Raw genomic sequence first — 16,301 nt, 5'->3', positions numbered from 1 at the left:
CCTCCTGCAGGGGATCTTCCCGATCCAGGGATGGAACCCCCGTCTCCTGCATTGCAGGCAGATTCTTTGCACTCGGAGCCGCCAGCCTGCCAAATAACCTTGAGAACGAACCTTTTTGAGAGCAAAGGGGGCTGCTGCTGCTGCTGCTGCTCAGTTGCTTCAGTCGTGTCCGACTCTGTGCAACCCCATAGACGCAGGATTGTCTAATTAAGTCGCAGCCTGTCCGTTTATCCTGGAAGGCTAGTGAAGAAGATAAGAATTTACACTGTTCTTTCAAACATTATTATGTTGAAAAAAAAAAAAATGATCTTGCCCCTCTTGGGGAACTCTGCACAGCGGCTGTAAAGAGTTGGTTATAGGTCGGAGTTGTGTGTCCTGGGGCGGCGCTGATAAGGCGGCAAGACAGTCGTCTTTCACGGTCCCGTGAAAAGTCTGGACATGAATGGAAAACACAGGCTCTCATACCCAACCCAGTGCTGCACAGGTTATCAAAGGGACTGGCAGAAACCGCATCCTCATCCACAAACAGCCCCAGTGAGAAACTCTGTATTTTGGGGACACCCACATCCACGTGAATCCAGCATCCTCACTATTCTTGCTAAAAGTCTCAGTCCAGAGAAAAAAAAACATTATTAAGATGATTATTGATAAGTGTTTGTTGCTCATAGTGGTTCAGTTCAGTTTGGTCGCTCAGTCCTGTCTGGCTCTTTGCGACCCCATGGACTGCAGCACGCCAGGCCTCCCTGTCCATCACCAACTCCCTGAGTTTGCTGCATCGAGTCGATGATGCCATCCAACCATCTCATCCTCTGTCGTCCCCTTCTCCCACCTTCAATCTTTCCCAGCATCAGGGTCTTTTCCAGTGAGTCAGTTCTTCGCATGAGGTGGCGCATATTGGTAGTTTGGAGGAAAAAAAGGTATTAGATCAGGAATATTCATACGTTTTGAAAGATCGTGGTGTTGTGGGGAAACATAAGAGAAAACATAAGGAATGATAAGGTCCTATTCAATATCCTGTGATAAATGGAAAAGAATACAAAAAAAGAATATACATTACACACATATATACGTATATATATATATACAATGTAACAATTCATTTGCTGTATAGCAGAAATTAATACAACATTGTATTAAGCAACTGTACTTTAATGAAAACAATTTCTCACTGTTGGAGACTAATCAGATGGTCCAGTGGTTAAGATTTCACCTGCCAACTGAGGGGCCAAGGGTTCAATCCCTGGTTTGGGAGCTAAGATCTCACATACACTGTAGCCAGAAAATAAAATATAAACCAGCAGCAGTATAACAAATTCAATAAAGACCTAAAAAACAAAACAGGAAGAAATTATAAAATATGTGAACACGGTTCTCACTGGTTTAAAAGAAATGCGCCAGCCTAACCCACGGTGTACTTTGGATGTGAAACCTGCGTGTGTTGTATATACACAATTATGTCTCTGCCGGAAGTGGAAGCATTTAAATCAGCTGAGATAACTGGGATACAAACACACATGCGTACGTATAGACATTCCTGGATCGCATCGCTGACTCAAAGGACGTGAATTTGAGCAAATTCTGGGAGACGGTGAAGGACGGGGAAGCCTGGCGTGCTGCAGCCCACGGGGTTGCAAAGAGTCAGACACGACTGAGCGACTGAACAACAGGTCATAGACGCACGATTATGCCTTTGCATGTAATAATAACAAAGACACTTATGTATCATCCATTATATGCTGGGCAGGGAGGAGGACTCAGAAACACAACTCTGAAGTCAGATTCACTCATGTAGAGTTGCTGTGTAGGAGAAATGCAGACAACAGCGTCAATTAACTAACGTCTTTTTTTTTTTTTTTTTTGAAATAACAAACATCGACTCTAGTTTCTACAGTAGAGTAGACATCTCCTTCTCCTCCCGCCTTCAGTCTTTCCCAGCATCAGCGTCTTTTCCAATGAGTCAGTTCTTCACGTCAGGAGGCCAAAGGATTGGAGTTTCAGCTTCAGCATCAGTCCTTCCAATGAATATTCAGGACTGATCTCCTTTAGGATGGACTGGTTGGATCTCCTTGCAGTCCAAGCGACTCTCAAGAGCCTGCTCCAGCAGCCGTCTACTCTAGAAGCTGGTGTATGTTTATGTATTTGGCTGCCTCCGGGGCCTTAGTAGTCATACCTGTGATCTTTAGCTGCAGTGTGAAGAATCTAGTTTCCCGACTAGGAATCAAACCCTGGGCCCCTGCATTGGGAGTCCAGAGTCTTAGCCACTGGACCACCAGGCAAGTCCCAACTAGACATCAGTTAAAAAAAAAACAATAGTATGAACACGTCGGGAAGAAGGAGACGGAGCCGCTTTCTGGGATCGATTGTAATAGAGGAAACAGGGCATGCATCTGGCCCCCGCGTTTGCTATCACCACAGCGTCTGTTGTTGCAGAAAGTGAAAGCGAAAATGCATCACCCGAGTCACGGCGCCGGCTCAGCCCTGCCAGCCGGGAAGAGATGCCGCTGATCTTTTATAGATTGGGGAGCTGATATATGTGAGCCATTTGGCCCCGTTATCACAAGCCAGGAGCCAGCCCCACTCAAGCTCCACGTGTCCGAACCGCTGGGCCCATGCATTAATCCCCAGACACTCTCACTTGCTTATTTGGCTCCTTCTCTTCATCCATGTCAGTGGGGACAGCTCACGGTTCTTCTCGTGTGTGAAATGGGGCTATTTATCTTCCTCACTGGGGGTCACGCAGGGTAGGAAAAGTGTCCTACCAGTCCAACTCAGCCCCAGTCTGAGTTGATGTCACGTCCATCGAGTCGGTGATGCCACCCAACCATCTCATCCTCTGTCGTCCCCTCCCGCCTTCAGTCTTTCCCAGCGTCGGGGTGTCTTATGAGTCAGCGCTTCCCATCAGGTGGCCGTAGTGGAGTTTCAGCTTTAGCATCAGTCCTTCCGATGAATATTCAGCACTGATGTCCTTTACTATGGACTGGTTGGATCTCCTTGCAGTCCAGGGGGCTCTCGAGAGTCTTCTCCAGCACCCGTCAGCTCTAGAAGCTGGAAAAAATGCAGGACTAACATGTATTCCCCACCGTGTGGACAAGTGGTTGGAACTCGGATGGAATGCCTGAAGGTCCATGCGTTGCTCATTTCGTAACGCCCGGAAGGCCCACGTCTTTCCCTTCCTCTTTTATTTTTTAAATCAAAGGCACCTCTCCAGCACAACATGTTTGTTTTTGGAATCTCCACCTCCGTGTATCTCTGAGCAGGGCCAGCCAGGTAAGTTTAAATAGCCAATTATCCGGGATTAAATGAATCGTTCCGCACCAGCGGAGCAGAGAGACAATGAAAGCTGGCCTTGTAGCATCTAGACTCTAGAGAATTCCATCTTCCGCCGAGTAGTCTGGGCGAGCGCACACCTCTTCACTCCCCTTTTTAAAGCACAGCCCTGAGCACCGCCCCGCCCCCAGGAAAATGCACTTTGCTCAGTGTAGGATAAAGCTCGGAAATCTTTTTTTTTTTTTTTTAAGGGAGTCCACAGGGAGCTCCCCCTGTGCAGACTTGGCCTCTTTCAACAGTGAATTCTAAAAGCATGCATGTAGCAAGACTCATTTTTAAAACTTAATGAAAAAAATTTATTATTTATTTTAAATCCCTTTCAATCTTCATTTGCTCTGTACCCAATAAATGACTCTTTAAAACCAACTGGGGAATTCCCTGCTGGTCCAGTGGCTAAGAGTCTGCCCTCCCACTGTGGGGCGACCTGGGTTTGATCCCTGGTCACTCCAGTATTCTTGCCTGGAGAATCCCAGGGGCAGAGGAGCCTAGTGGGCTGCCGTCTACGGGGTCACACAGAGTCGGACACGACTGAAACGACTTAGCAGCAGCAGCAGCAGCAGGGAGCTTAAAAGAAAGCTGAGCGCCGAAGAATTGATGCTTTTGAACTATGGTGCTGGAGGAGACTCTTGAGAATCCCTCGGACTGCAAGGAGATCCAACCAAGTCCATCCTAAAGGAAATCAGTCCTGAATATTCGTATACATGTCCCCTCCCTCTTGAACCTCCCTCCCACCCCTCTAGGTTGTCCCAGAGCACCCACCCCCGGCCCCCGCTGAACTTGAGCTCCCTGGGAAGACAAACAGATTGTGCCAAAACAAAACGCTCAGTTTTTGCAGACCAGAGTTTCCTACATGTTTTGATCCCCAGAGACCCTGTTCCTGCGGTGAGTGTCCTGACTTACATTTCTCTTGGAAGGAATTGCTTGGCATAGTTGAGAAAGCACTTAAGAACGCAGAGAGAAGAATGTGATGGTTCGTGTGAGCAATGAAGCCAGCTTTCTGCTTCTGACTGTGCTTCGGTCTCACAGACCCCTTGCCTCACCCTGACCTCTGTATGGTGAGAAGACTCCTACACCTGCACTCTATAAATATTTGCTGTTTCATTTTCTGAAGTTGTCTGCCACTGATGCCAGGTAAATATATGTTAAAACATTTAATTGATCAACATCCTTTAAAAAAAAAAAATCACCCTTAGCCTGAGTTTCAGCGTATCTCTCCTTTCCCAAGCCCACGACCTGCTTTTCTCAGACCCGTGCAAAAGCGATTTATTTTCTGCATTTATTACTTTTTTTTCTGCAATCTGGCAGTCTCTGAATCTCCCAATCAAAATAAGTGCTGTCTTTTTTTTTTTTTAATTCTTGCCCAAACATTCCCCGTGTCTCTAAAATAAAAAGCAATTTCTGTTTTGACAGCATCTTCTCACATAATTAGCTTATTCATCTGGTTGACCAGATATACACATTATAGACTTTTTCAAAAAAAATGACATTTTCTGGCAGGGAGAAGAGCTTTCCAAGGGAGCTGCTGATGACTTGTATGGGGTTCAGGCACCGATTGTACAGCGATAGTTAGTGATGAAGCTTGTCTGTGAGTTTTGGTTGAAGGTGGACCCCGTGCGAGACCAACCAGGATCCTCAGACCCCGCTGCTAAATTTCACTGTTGTCGTTGTTTGGTCACTAAGTCACGTCCAACTCTTTGTGACCCCTGGACTGCAGCATGCCAGGCTTCCCTGTCCTTCGCCAACTCCCGGAGCTCGCTCAAACTCATGTCCGTCGAGTCGGTGATGCCATCCAACCATCTCATCCTCTGTTGTCCCCTTCTCCTCCTGCCCTCAATCTTTCCCAGCATCAGGGTCTTTTCCAAAGAGTGAGGTCTTCGCACCAGGTGGCCAGAGTATTGGAGCTTCAGCTTCAGCATCCGTCCTGCTAATGAATATTCAGAGTTGATTTCCTTCAAGATGGACTGGTTTGATCTCAAGAGTCTTTTCCAGCACCACAGTTCAAAAGCATCAGTTTCAGTGAAGCCGGCTCAGGTGGTAAAGAATTCAGCAACTTATGGAGCCAGGTCAGGTCCAGTTGCAGACTTTCCACGGAATCCCCCATCTCTGCGGGTTTTCAGGGAGGCCCCCCCTCCCAGTGCTATCAGCAGACACTCTAGGATCTGCAGGTGCGTGCCGCTTCCAGGCATCTTTCAACAGAGAGTGTTCCCATGCTCAGAAATGTCACACTGGCTCAGGTGCCAAATATCCCATCTCCGAAAGGCTAGAGAGTATTTTGCAAACACCTGAATGCCTTATCAAGCTGGAGCACAACTTTGGCAGTGCATGGGTTGGTCTATTTCCAAAAGAAAAAAAAATTTTATTTTTGGCCACCGAAAAGTCTTTCCACTAAAAATGAATGCATTCGGTTAAAACATGTGGAGTAAAATGCACAATTCGGATTCCAAAATATTTGGAGGAGGTGAGGGAGGGTGGAGCCACGGACGTTTCACAGAGAGGTTATTTAGTGCAGGTGAAAGTCTCTCAGACGTGTCCAGCCCTTTGTGAGCCACGGACTGTAGCCCACCAGGCTCCTCTGGGCATGAGATTCTCCAGGAAACGATACTGGAGTGGGTTTAAGTTTGACGCAATGTGGCATCAAGTGTTATAAATTTATTTCAAAATGTAGCTTAGGGGATTAAAAAAAAGGGCTGAGTTAGAAACGTGGCTGGGAGGATATTTTTAAATGTTGGAAAAAGCAAGTACGCTGACTATAAATGCCCATACACTGAAGTATGGGTCCCATGGGTTGATTTTTATCGATCCTCTATCTGAAGGAACATGAGGAGGTTGTATAATTAATTGGCGGTGATTAACCACCCATTGGTAAACGGGCAGATGTAATAAAATAAACCAGTTTGGGGAACGATCATTCCCCAATGAAATTGTCGCTCCAATAAACCCAGAAACATGGGAAAATGTTATAGCTGGGTAGCTTAGAAAGTGGACCACGAGCTTCCCAAGTGGTTCAGTGGCTAAGACGCTGCACTCTCAGTACAGGGAACTTGGGTTCCATCCCTGGGTTCGGGGGTGGGGGGCGGGTGTGAGTTAGATCCCATATGTTGCAGGTAAGAGTTCACATCCACAACTGAAAATTCTGTGTGCCCCAGTTAAGGTCTGGCAATAGCCAAGTAAATAAATTTTTAAAAGCAAAACTGGGCCAGTGTACAGAATTATCGGATCACTGCACTGTACACCAAGAACTCAGTGTTGTTGGTCAGTTATACTTCAAAAGCAAGCAATAACTTAGGGGGAAAAAAAAGAAAAGATCAGATTGGTGGGCACAGAGGCGAGGGACGAAGGGGAAGGGGTCATTGCAGGATGATCGTCCAAAGATGCAAACATCCAGTTATAAGATAGATAAGTCCTAGGGGACACTCCAATCCTTTGGCCACCTGATTCAAAGAATTGACTCATTGGGAAAGACCCTGATGCTGGGAAAGATTGAAGGCAGGAGGCGAAGGGGACGACAGAGGATGAGATGGCTGGATGGCATCACCGACTTGATGGACATGAGTTTGAGTGAACTCTGGGAGTTGGTGATGGACAGGGAGGGCTGGCGTGCTGCCGTCCACGGGGTCACAAAGAGTCAGACACGACTGAGCGACTGAACTGAACTGAACTGAGAGGATATTCTGTACAACATGATAAAGATAATCAACACTGCCTTGCATTATATACAAAACTTGTTAAGAGAGTAAACCCTAAGAGTTTTCATCACAAGAAAATTTAAGAAAAAATTTTTTCTCTTTCTTTTCTTTGGTATGTATCTGAAGCGATGGATGGTGAGCCAAGGTATCATGGCCATCATTTCATGACATATGTAAGTGAAGCCTTATCCTGAGCTGTATCCTTGAAGCTTGGACAGCGCTGCCCGTCAATTCTATCTTAGAAAAACTGAAAGAAGGAAAACAAGGGAGGATTCTAGGTGGGAAAAATATGATGGAAAAATCCTTTATCATCGCAGCTTCACTTTCAATGAACTGCAGGGAAAACAGGTCCGCAACCATGAAGACAGAGTCCCGGGAAATGTGCGTTTTTCCCCCAAGGAGTTTATTAGCAATACATGATTCAAATGGATAAATTATTTTCCAGACATATCTGGAAGCCTGTATCCAGTGTGGTTCAAGGGCGTAAGGAAAGCAGATTGTAACGGGTTCTGGGGATCAGAAAGATACACACTTGTTTCAGTTTCTATTTAATTTACTTTAAGCCAGAGACGTCCATGCTGATCTAAAGCCTCATTCCTCAATTCTAATTAAAGGGAGGAGTAACTAATTCAAAGCAGTGACTAAAAATGCGCCTGCCTTTTAGAATGGACGCGTAGGATCCTCCGACTCGGACCTACAACACAAATTACATTTTAGGTGCTGTTATCGGAGTTTGAATTCCATGACTGATTGTCTGAACCAGACAACCTGACAGATGAGGGGAAGAGGGCATGCAAATTAAGTAAGTGTGCAGAGTGGGTTGGGTATTTAGCGCTGCGTTTGCACTTGGCAATTTTTATCCTCCTCATCCAGCTCCTTAGGATTTATGTCTAGAAAATATGCAAGACAGTGAAACCAAATTTTCTGAATATTCTGTACAAGCGGTGGAGAGCCTGCATCATACAGCCTGTTTCGGGTGACTTGCAATCGACTTGATACAAAATTTCTCACAATAAAGAAGAAAAAAAATCAGTGTAGCACAAGCTACAGCCTCAACACCAAATACATTAGGGGTAAACGAGATTGAATCAGGGAGGGTTTATTTCTAAGTGTTCTGGCGGGAGGTGAAATGTAAAAAGGATCCTTTTACACTTGGCACATACGTATGTCAACCCCGATCTCCCACTTTGTCCCACCCTTCCCTGTGAGAACGTAAGCATAGGAAGCTCAGCTCAGTTCTCTGAGATGACCTAGAGGGGTGGGTGAAGAAGAACTAAAGAGCCTTGTGATGAAAGTGAAAGAGGAGAGTGAAAAAGTTGGCTTAAAGCTCAACATTCAGAAAAGAAAGATCATGGCATCTGGTCCCATCACTTCATGGCAAATAGATGGAGAAACGGTGGAAACAGTGGCTGACTTTATTTTTAGGGAGCTCCAAAATCACTGCAGATGGTGATTGCAGCCATGAATTTAAGAGACGCTTACTCCTTGGAAGAAAAGTTGTGACCAACCTAGACAGCGTATTCAAAAGCAGAGATATTACTTTGCCAACAAAGGTCCGTCTAGTCAAGGTATGCTTTTTCCAGTGGTCATGTATGGATGTGAGAGTTGGACTCTAAAGAAAGCTGAGCACTGAAGAACTGATGCTTTTGAACTGTGGTGTTGGAGAAGACTCTTGAGAGTCCCTTGGACTGCAAGGAGATCCAACCAGTCCATCCTAAAGGAGATCAGTCCTGGGTGTTCATTGGAAGGACTGATGTTGAAGCTGAAACTCCAATCCTTTGGCCACCTGATGCGAAGAGCTGACTCACTGGAAAAGATCCTGATGCTGGGAAAGATTGAAGGTAGGAGGAGAAGGGGATGACAGAGGATGAGATGGTTGGATGGCATCACTGACTCAATGGACGTGAGTTTGAGCAAGCTCCGGGAGTTGGTGATAGACAGGGAGGCCTGGCGTGCTGCGATTCATGGGGTTGCAAAGAGTCGGACATGACTGATCGACTCAAGAGGGAGGGGGGAGACCTGATTCACTTCATCGTGCAGCAGAAACTAGCCCAACATTGTAAAGTTACTATGCATGTGTGTGTCTCACTCGTTCAGTCGTGTCTGACTCTTTACCTCCCCGCCCCTGGACTGTAGCCCACCAGGCCCCTCTGTCCCTGGGATTCCCCAGGCAAGAATACTGGTGTGGGTTGCCATTTCCTCTTCCAAGGGAATCTTCCCAACGCAAGGATCAAACCTGGGTCTCCTGCTCTGCAGGCAGACTCAACCAGCTGAGCCACCAGGGAAGCCCAAGAATACTGGAGTGGGTAGCCTATCCATTCTCCAGGGGATCTTCCCGACCCAGGAATCAAATCCTGCATTGCAAGCAGATTCTTTACCAGCTGAGCTACCAGGGAATGAGCTACTCCAATAAATGCTCCGATAAAAAAAAATAATAATAAAATAGAAAATGTCTTTATGGCTCCCAAACAGCCGCTAAGCTAAGAACAGCTTTCACGTTCCTAAATGGCTTCATTTTCTTTTTTAAAAAGTTTTTTTTCCATTTTTAAAAATTCCTTCTTCCAGTTTACTGAGAGAACGGACATACACCACCGGCGGAGCTGAAGGCGTACGGCATAGCGATGTGACTCACATCAAATTGTTTAGTGAAGACTCCTCTTTTCATACAGATGATTCAAATTCTCCAGATGAAAGAAATAGAAAAAACACCTTTCCGTCCGTCCTTGCAATGGGCTCCAGCTGCCTGGCCCGAGAGGTCACCCCACACGTCCCCACCCTGGGGCAGCCAGCCAGCTACAAATGACCCATTGTGCAAAAGAGCAGCTCGGCCGTGCAAACCAGGCTCCGGAACACCCGCGGGATCATGCTGCAGAAATCATGGTTTTTTGTTTTTTGCTGGACTGTCCCTCCCACCCTGCTCTCCGTGAAACTCCCAGCAACCCAGAGGTCAGGGGACATGAAAGCCATCAAGGAAGGCATGTGACCAGCCTCTGCAGTGAGGGGCGCTTTGCACCTGCATTGCAGACAACGCCGAATGCAGTAGCAGTTTCCAGTCTGAAGCTGCAGCGCGTGTCCACACAGCTCTGCTGACTCCTGACCTGCAGAAGGAGCCCTCGATCTGGGGCTCGGGTGAGCCGAGCTGTCACTTGACTGAATCCCTTAACACCTACGGATATAGCCTTGCAGTCTGTGTGTGTGTGTGCTGTTGTTCAGTTGCTCAGTCGTGTCCGACTGTTTGCAACCCCACGGACTGCAGCACTCCAGGCCTCCCTGTCCATCACCAACTCCTGGAGTTTACTCACACTCATGTCCATTGAGTCTGTGATGCCATCCAACCATCTCATCCTCTGTTGTCCCCTTCTCCTTCTGACCTCAATCTTTCCCAGCATCAGAGTTTTTTTTCCAATGAATCAGTTCTTCGCATCAGGTGGCCAAAGGATTGGAGTTTCAGCTCCATCATGCGTCCTTCCAATGAACACCCAGGACTGATTTCTTTTAGGATGGACTGGTTGGAGCTCCTTGCAGTCCAAGGACCTCTCAAAAGTCTTCTCCAACAGCACAGTTCAAAAGCATCAGTTCTTCAGTGCTCAGCTTTCTTCACAGTCCAACTCTCACATATATACATGACCACAGGAAAAACCATAATCTTGACTAGATGGACCTTTGTTGGCAAAGTAGTGTCTCTGCTTTTTAATATGCTGCCTAGGTTGGTCATAACTTTCCTTCCAAGGAGCAAGCTTCTTTTAATTTCGTGGCTGCAGTCACCATCCGCAGTGACTTTGGAGGTGAAAAAGAGGTGAGCTGAGCTGTTGCTTTATCGAATCCCTTAACACCTACGGATACAGCACCAAGCTCTGTGTGAGTGCGTGTGTGTGTGTGTGCCTGGACAGTATTTTTCCACTTGCGAAACAGACCATCTCTGCTGCATAATCTTTTTAAGCTAACGACAGGGGAAAAAAAAAAAAATTCCTAGCCGTGAAATGTTAATGGGATGCCAAACTCAATTTTCCTGCTCCAGAGAAATCTGTGTCTTCCTGGGCACAGAGGGAAGAGGAGTTGGCAGAGACTTAGTGCCCCAGGCAGGACACTCAATTATTAAGGCCGGGTCAGGACACCCCATGACACCCACATCTTGAGGGATGTCTGGCTATTGGCAAACAGAGTGCGAAAACTCAGAGACAGGGCTCGTTTCATGACAGTCATTTGTATGGTGGGTTTTTTTTTCAAGTTATTCAGACACTAAGCTGCCCTGATGGCTCAGATGGTAAAAAATCTGCCTGCAATGCAGGAGACCTGGGTTCAATCCCTGCTTTGGGAAGATCCCCTGCAGAAGGGATAGGCTACCCACTCCAGTGTTCTTGGGCTTCCCTGGTGGCTCAGCTGGTAAAGAATGCGCCTGCAAGGCGGGAGACCGGGGTTCAATCCCTGGGTTGGGAAGATCCCCTGGAGGAGGGAAAGGCTCCCCATTCCAGTATTCAGGCCTGGAGAGTCCCATGGCCAGAGGAGCCTGGTGGGCTACAGTCCGTGGGGTCACAGAGAGTTGGACACGACTGAGTGAGTAAGACAACAAACATCATTTTATTTCTTAACATTATTTGTATGTCTGAATTGTCTTTTTTTTTTAATTTATTGATATTGATTGGAGGGTAATTACTTTCCTAAATTGTGATGGTTTTTGCCAACATCAGTATGAGTCGCCCACAGGTGTACAAGTGTCCCATGCATCCTGAATCGCTACCCAGATTTTCCCTCTAAGCTGTCACACAGTGGGGACTTCAGGTGCCTTTGCTTCATCAAACTCACCCTGGCCATCTACTTTGCATACTGTAATGTCCTGAGAGTCATTTTAAAAAGAGACAGACTTCCGTGCCACAAGGCACAGCCAGATAATAATCATAATAACAGAAGAACATAAATAAATCAATAATAAATCAAATCAAACCAAGTAATAAAAAAAATTAAAATACTAGTGCAGGGCTTCCCTGGTGGTTCAGTGGTTAAGAATCCGCCTGCTACCGCAGGAGACATGGGTCCAATCCATGGAGACGTGGGTTCAGTCCAGGAAGGTTCCACGTGCTGTGAGGCAACTGAGCCCGGCGTCCCGAAACAAGAGAACCCGTTGCAGCTTGAAGACTGTACACCGAAACTGCAGAGTAGCACCCCCTCATGCAGCTAGAAAAAGCCCGTAGACAGCAGGAAAGACCCAGGCCAGAGCGCTGGGGTGGGTGGCCTTTCCCTTCTCCGGGTGACCTTCCCAACCCAGGGATCGAACCCAGGTCTCCCACATGGCAGGCGGATTCCCCACCAGCTGAGCCACCAGGGAAGCCCAAGAATACTGGAGGGGGTAGCCTATCCCTTCTCCAGGGGATCTTCCCAACCCAGGGATTGAACCCAGGTCTGCCGCATTGCAGGAGGATTCTTTACCAACTGGGCTATGAGTGAAGCCCCCAAGAAAGGCCCAGTGCAGCCCACAAACAAATAAACAAATAAATAAAAGAAATAAACTTGCTTTATCTTTCAAGAATTAACAGCTGTCTCTTAAGACCCAATCCATGATGACTATCGTTTAATAGCCCATGAGGTTGATTCTATCCATATTCATGAACTGGTAAGGCAGGCTGGTCAAACACTCCAGGGCAGGTGTGCGCAAAGTAATTTCAGGCGTGTCCGACTCTTTGCGACCCCATGGGCTGTAGCCCTCCAGGCCCCTCTGTCCATGGGATGCTTCAGGCAAGAATACTGGAGTGGGTTGCCATGCCCTCCTCCAGGGCATCTTCCCGACCCAGGGATGGAACCTGCATCTCTTACACCTCACGCCTTGGGAGGCGGGTTCTTTACCACCCGGGCAGGTGCAGTAGAGAAGAAAAAAAGAGACAGCAGCCCATTGTTATGTATGCCTCTTCCTTTTCACAAACGAATCAGTAAGGGAAAAATAAAAAGAATTGCCCGAGTGTAAAAATAAACGAGAAGGCCCGCAGACCTGTGCCTTGTGTGCATTCAGATCAAATATTTACACAGAGGTAAGCTGAATTTCTAAGTCCACGTGCATGGCACTGTTTTCTGTTTAAAAATATTTTTTTTAAAAAAAGGGCTGACTCGAAGGCGTCACAGCCCAAAACAAAAAAAAAAGAGGCAGTGTGGAAAGTTGCAAGTGGAACAGAAGAACAGGTCTTAGACGCCATCAGAGGCAGACACGCCAGACGCAAAGGCGGAACCCTCCTCTGGGAACCGGCAGCGAAGAGTCCTAGGCCAACCTCTGCGGACACAGCGGGGTGTGTACGACGTTGCAAGAAGAGATTCAGCACTGGAGGAGGCTGGGGAAAGTGGGGCTTCAAAGGGATGGATGTTCATGAAATAAAAATCTGTAGGGCTTCCTAGGCAGCTCAGATGGTAAAGAATACGCCTGCAATGAGAGAGACCCAGGTTCCATCCCTGAGGCGAGAAGATCCCCTGGAGGAGGGCATGGCAACCCACTCCAGTATTCTGGCCTGGAGCATCCATGTACACAGAAGCCTGGTGGGCTACAGTCCAGGGGGTCTCAAAGAGTCGGACCCGACTGAGCGACTGAGCACACACGCAGACTGTGAGGCGAATTGAATAGGAGAAAACTGGATAAGACGAAAAGCAAAAACAAAGCCCGAGGTGTCAAAGCTGCCACTACAGGGGGAGATCAAGAAATTTTAAATCATACATGGTCAGTGCAGGAATTACTCTTTATAAACTTTTTTTTTAAAAGAGGAGAAGGCAATTACATACAAAAATTCCTCTTATTTGAAGGGAAAGACATGAACGTCTTGCAGCAGAGTTTCATGGTTTTTGAATTGCACTTTAGTTTATGCCAAGCTGTATATTATGAAGGTTTTAAAAACTGAACTATTATCGCATTAGAAAGGGAACACGAGGGGCCTCAGTGGTCCGGTGGCTAAGACTGTGCTTCCAGTGCAGGGGCCCAGGTTCGATCCCTGGTTGGGGAACTAGGCCTACGTGCCCTAACTAACACCCAGTGAAGCCAAATAAAGAAACGTAAATATTAAAAATAAATAAAGGTGACATGCTGCGTGACCTTCTGAGACTGGTTTCTTTCACTTCACTTGGTGCTTTTCGGCTTCTTCTGTGTGGCGGAGTGTGTCAGGGGCTTGTTCCTTTATTTTTAAATTAATTTATATTTTAAAAATTACACCTTCATAGACTGGAAAAAAAAATTTTTTTAATAAAGGTAATACACTATTAAAGTACTGATGGGTAGTAGACCTGCAGGGACCTGATTCAGTTAGTAAAATAAAATGCGTTATAATTAGCTTTTCAAATAGTATCTCGTTCTAATGAAGCACACTGATTTATTTCCTAAGGAGCTAAGTCAGAGCATCTAAAATCTCTCGCTTCTTGTAAATCACAAAAATGGGCAGAAGACCTAAATAGACATTTTGCCAAAGAAGACACACAGATGGCTAAGAGGCACATGAGAAGACGCTCAGCATCACTCATTATAGTTGGTATATGTGCGGGTGGAGAGGGAGGGGTGTGTAGGTGCAGGTGGACACGTAGGGGTGCGTAGGTGCGGGTGGACACGTAGGGGTGTGTAGGTGCAGGTGGACAGCTAGGGGTGTGTAGGTGCAGGTGGACACGTAGGGGTGCGTAGGTGTGGGTGGACACATAGGGGTGCATAGGTGCGGGTGGACAGGTAGGGGTGTGTAGGTGCGGGTGGACACGTAGGGGTGTGTAGGTGCAGGTGGACAGCTAGGGGTGTGTAGGTGCAGGTGGACACGTAGGGGTGCGTAGGTGTGGGTGGACACGTAGGGGTGTGTAGGTGTGGGTGGACACATAGGGGTGCGTAGGTGCGGGTGGACAGGTAGGGGTGCGTAGGTGCGGGTGGACACGTAGGGGTGTGTAGGTGCAGGTGGACAGGTAGGGGTGCGTAGGTGCAGGTGGACAGGTAGGGGTGTCCAGATGTCGGCATAGATGTGTGACTAGACACACCTCTCGAGAGCAAAGACTGAAAATAAGCAGAGTGGAGAGGAGGGGTCAGCCAGCCCGCTGGGCAGGGCAGGCCCCGCTTCGCTGTGAGGGTGGGCTAGACGGCTCCTCGGTGGGGCCTGGAGGGTCTCTTGGCCCGTGGGGCAGACGGGAGGGGGCTCCCACTGGGGGTCCTCCAGACCAGAGGAGTCCTGGGCTGTGGGAGTCACGGCTGCAGGGGGGAGGGGCTGACCTGGAGGTCGGACGACCTGGGTCCCGGATACCCTATTACCCATCAGAGCCCAGGACGCCAGAGGGTTTCGTCATTTTCTTCCACTCCCTCCTGTCCATCCTGAGCTGCTGAATCTTAAACACCTGGGGTCGGTGGGGGGAACGTGGTCTCATCTGCACCTGGATGCCTGCCACTGGGTTGGAAGCCAGGGACCCAGGAGTGCCTGGTCCCTTGTGTGGAGGTGCCCACAGCCTCGGAAGACGACCACCCCAGTCTCTAGATCCAGCCTTGGCCGGGTGAGCGATGCCCTCCTCTCTGCTCCTTCGGTCCTCGCCTGGGGGACCCCCTACCCCCACTCAAGCCTACAGTCTTCGGTTCTTCCGCCACCAGCATCTTTCCAAAATGCCCACCCAGGACGCAGCACATCGCCCTGCAAAGGTGAGGCTTCCTCAAGGCCCTTGGATCACAACAGGCCGACGGATCCGCTGTGATGACTCAGCAGCGTCCTCCCCGGGAGAGCCGGGAGATGAGTAATTGGCCCAGGAGATGCTCTGTTTCGAAAATCAAGGGTGGCTTTCAAGACAGACTTGCCTTTTTTTTTGCCTCCCTCTCTTTTCTTTCACAGAAGGAGCTACACCAACAGAGCGCAGCTTTCAGGATGTCAAAATATTTTTTGTAGCTTTCCTAGGAGCCAGGGAACCTTTTTTGAAAAATCTTTAGCTGGGGTTCTGCCACCTTGGCTAGTACACTTCCGCGATTTCTTCATCGCTGTCTCTCGTTTCGAGAGCCTGAAAATGCTTCAGAGAGCCAGGACTGAGACTACCCAGTTACACTGAAGTCTGTTTGCAGTTGTCTAACCCTTTTTAATTTTTTTTTTTTCAAATATACCTTTTCAAATCAGGAGATTTCAATGCACAAAGCCAAGGGTGAAAGATCGAGTATGGACTTGCAGCTTTCAGCGGGAGCCGGGGCGTGGAAAGACTACCGATTTGGCAGTCGGATGTGTTATATAAATCACTTTCATCTGTCTCCGTAAAAACAGGAAATCGGCTCAGATGAATAATTTATTTGTTCAATTAAAAAGATTGGCCCCTTCACACACA

This window comes from Bos grunniens, chromosome X (assembly GCF_055505025.1).
Source record: "Bos grunniens cultivar Pamir isolate PY7600 chromosome X, Bosgru_T2T1.0, whole genome shotgun sequence".
NCBI lineage: Eukaryota > Metazoa > Chordata > Mammalia > Artiodactyla > Bovidae > Bos > Bos grunniens.
The sequence above is the reverse complement of the archived record's forward strand: the minus strand, read 5'-3'. Positions refer to the sequence as shown.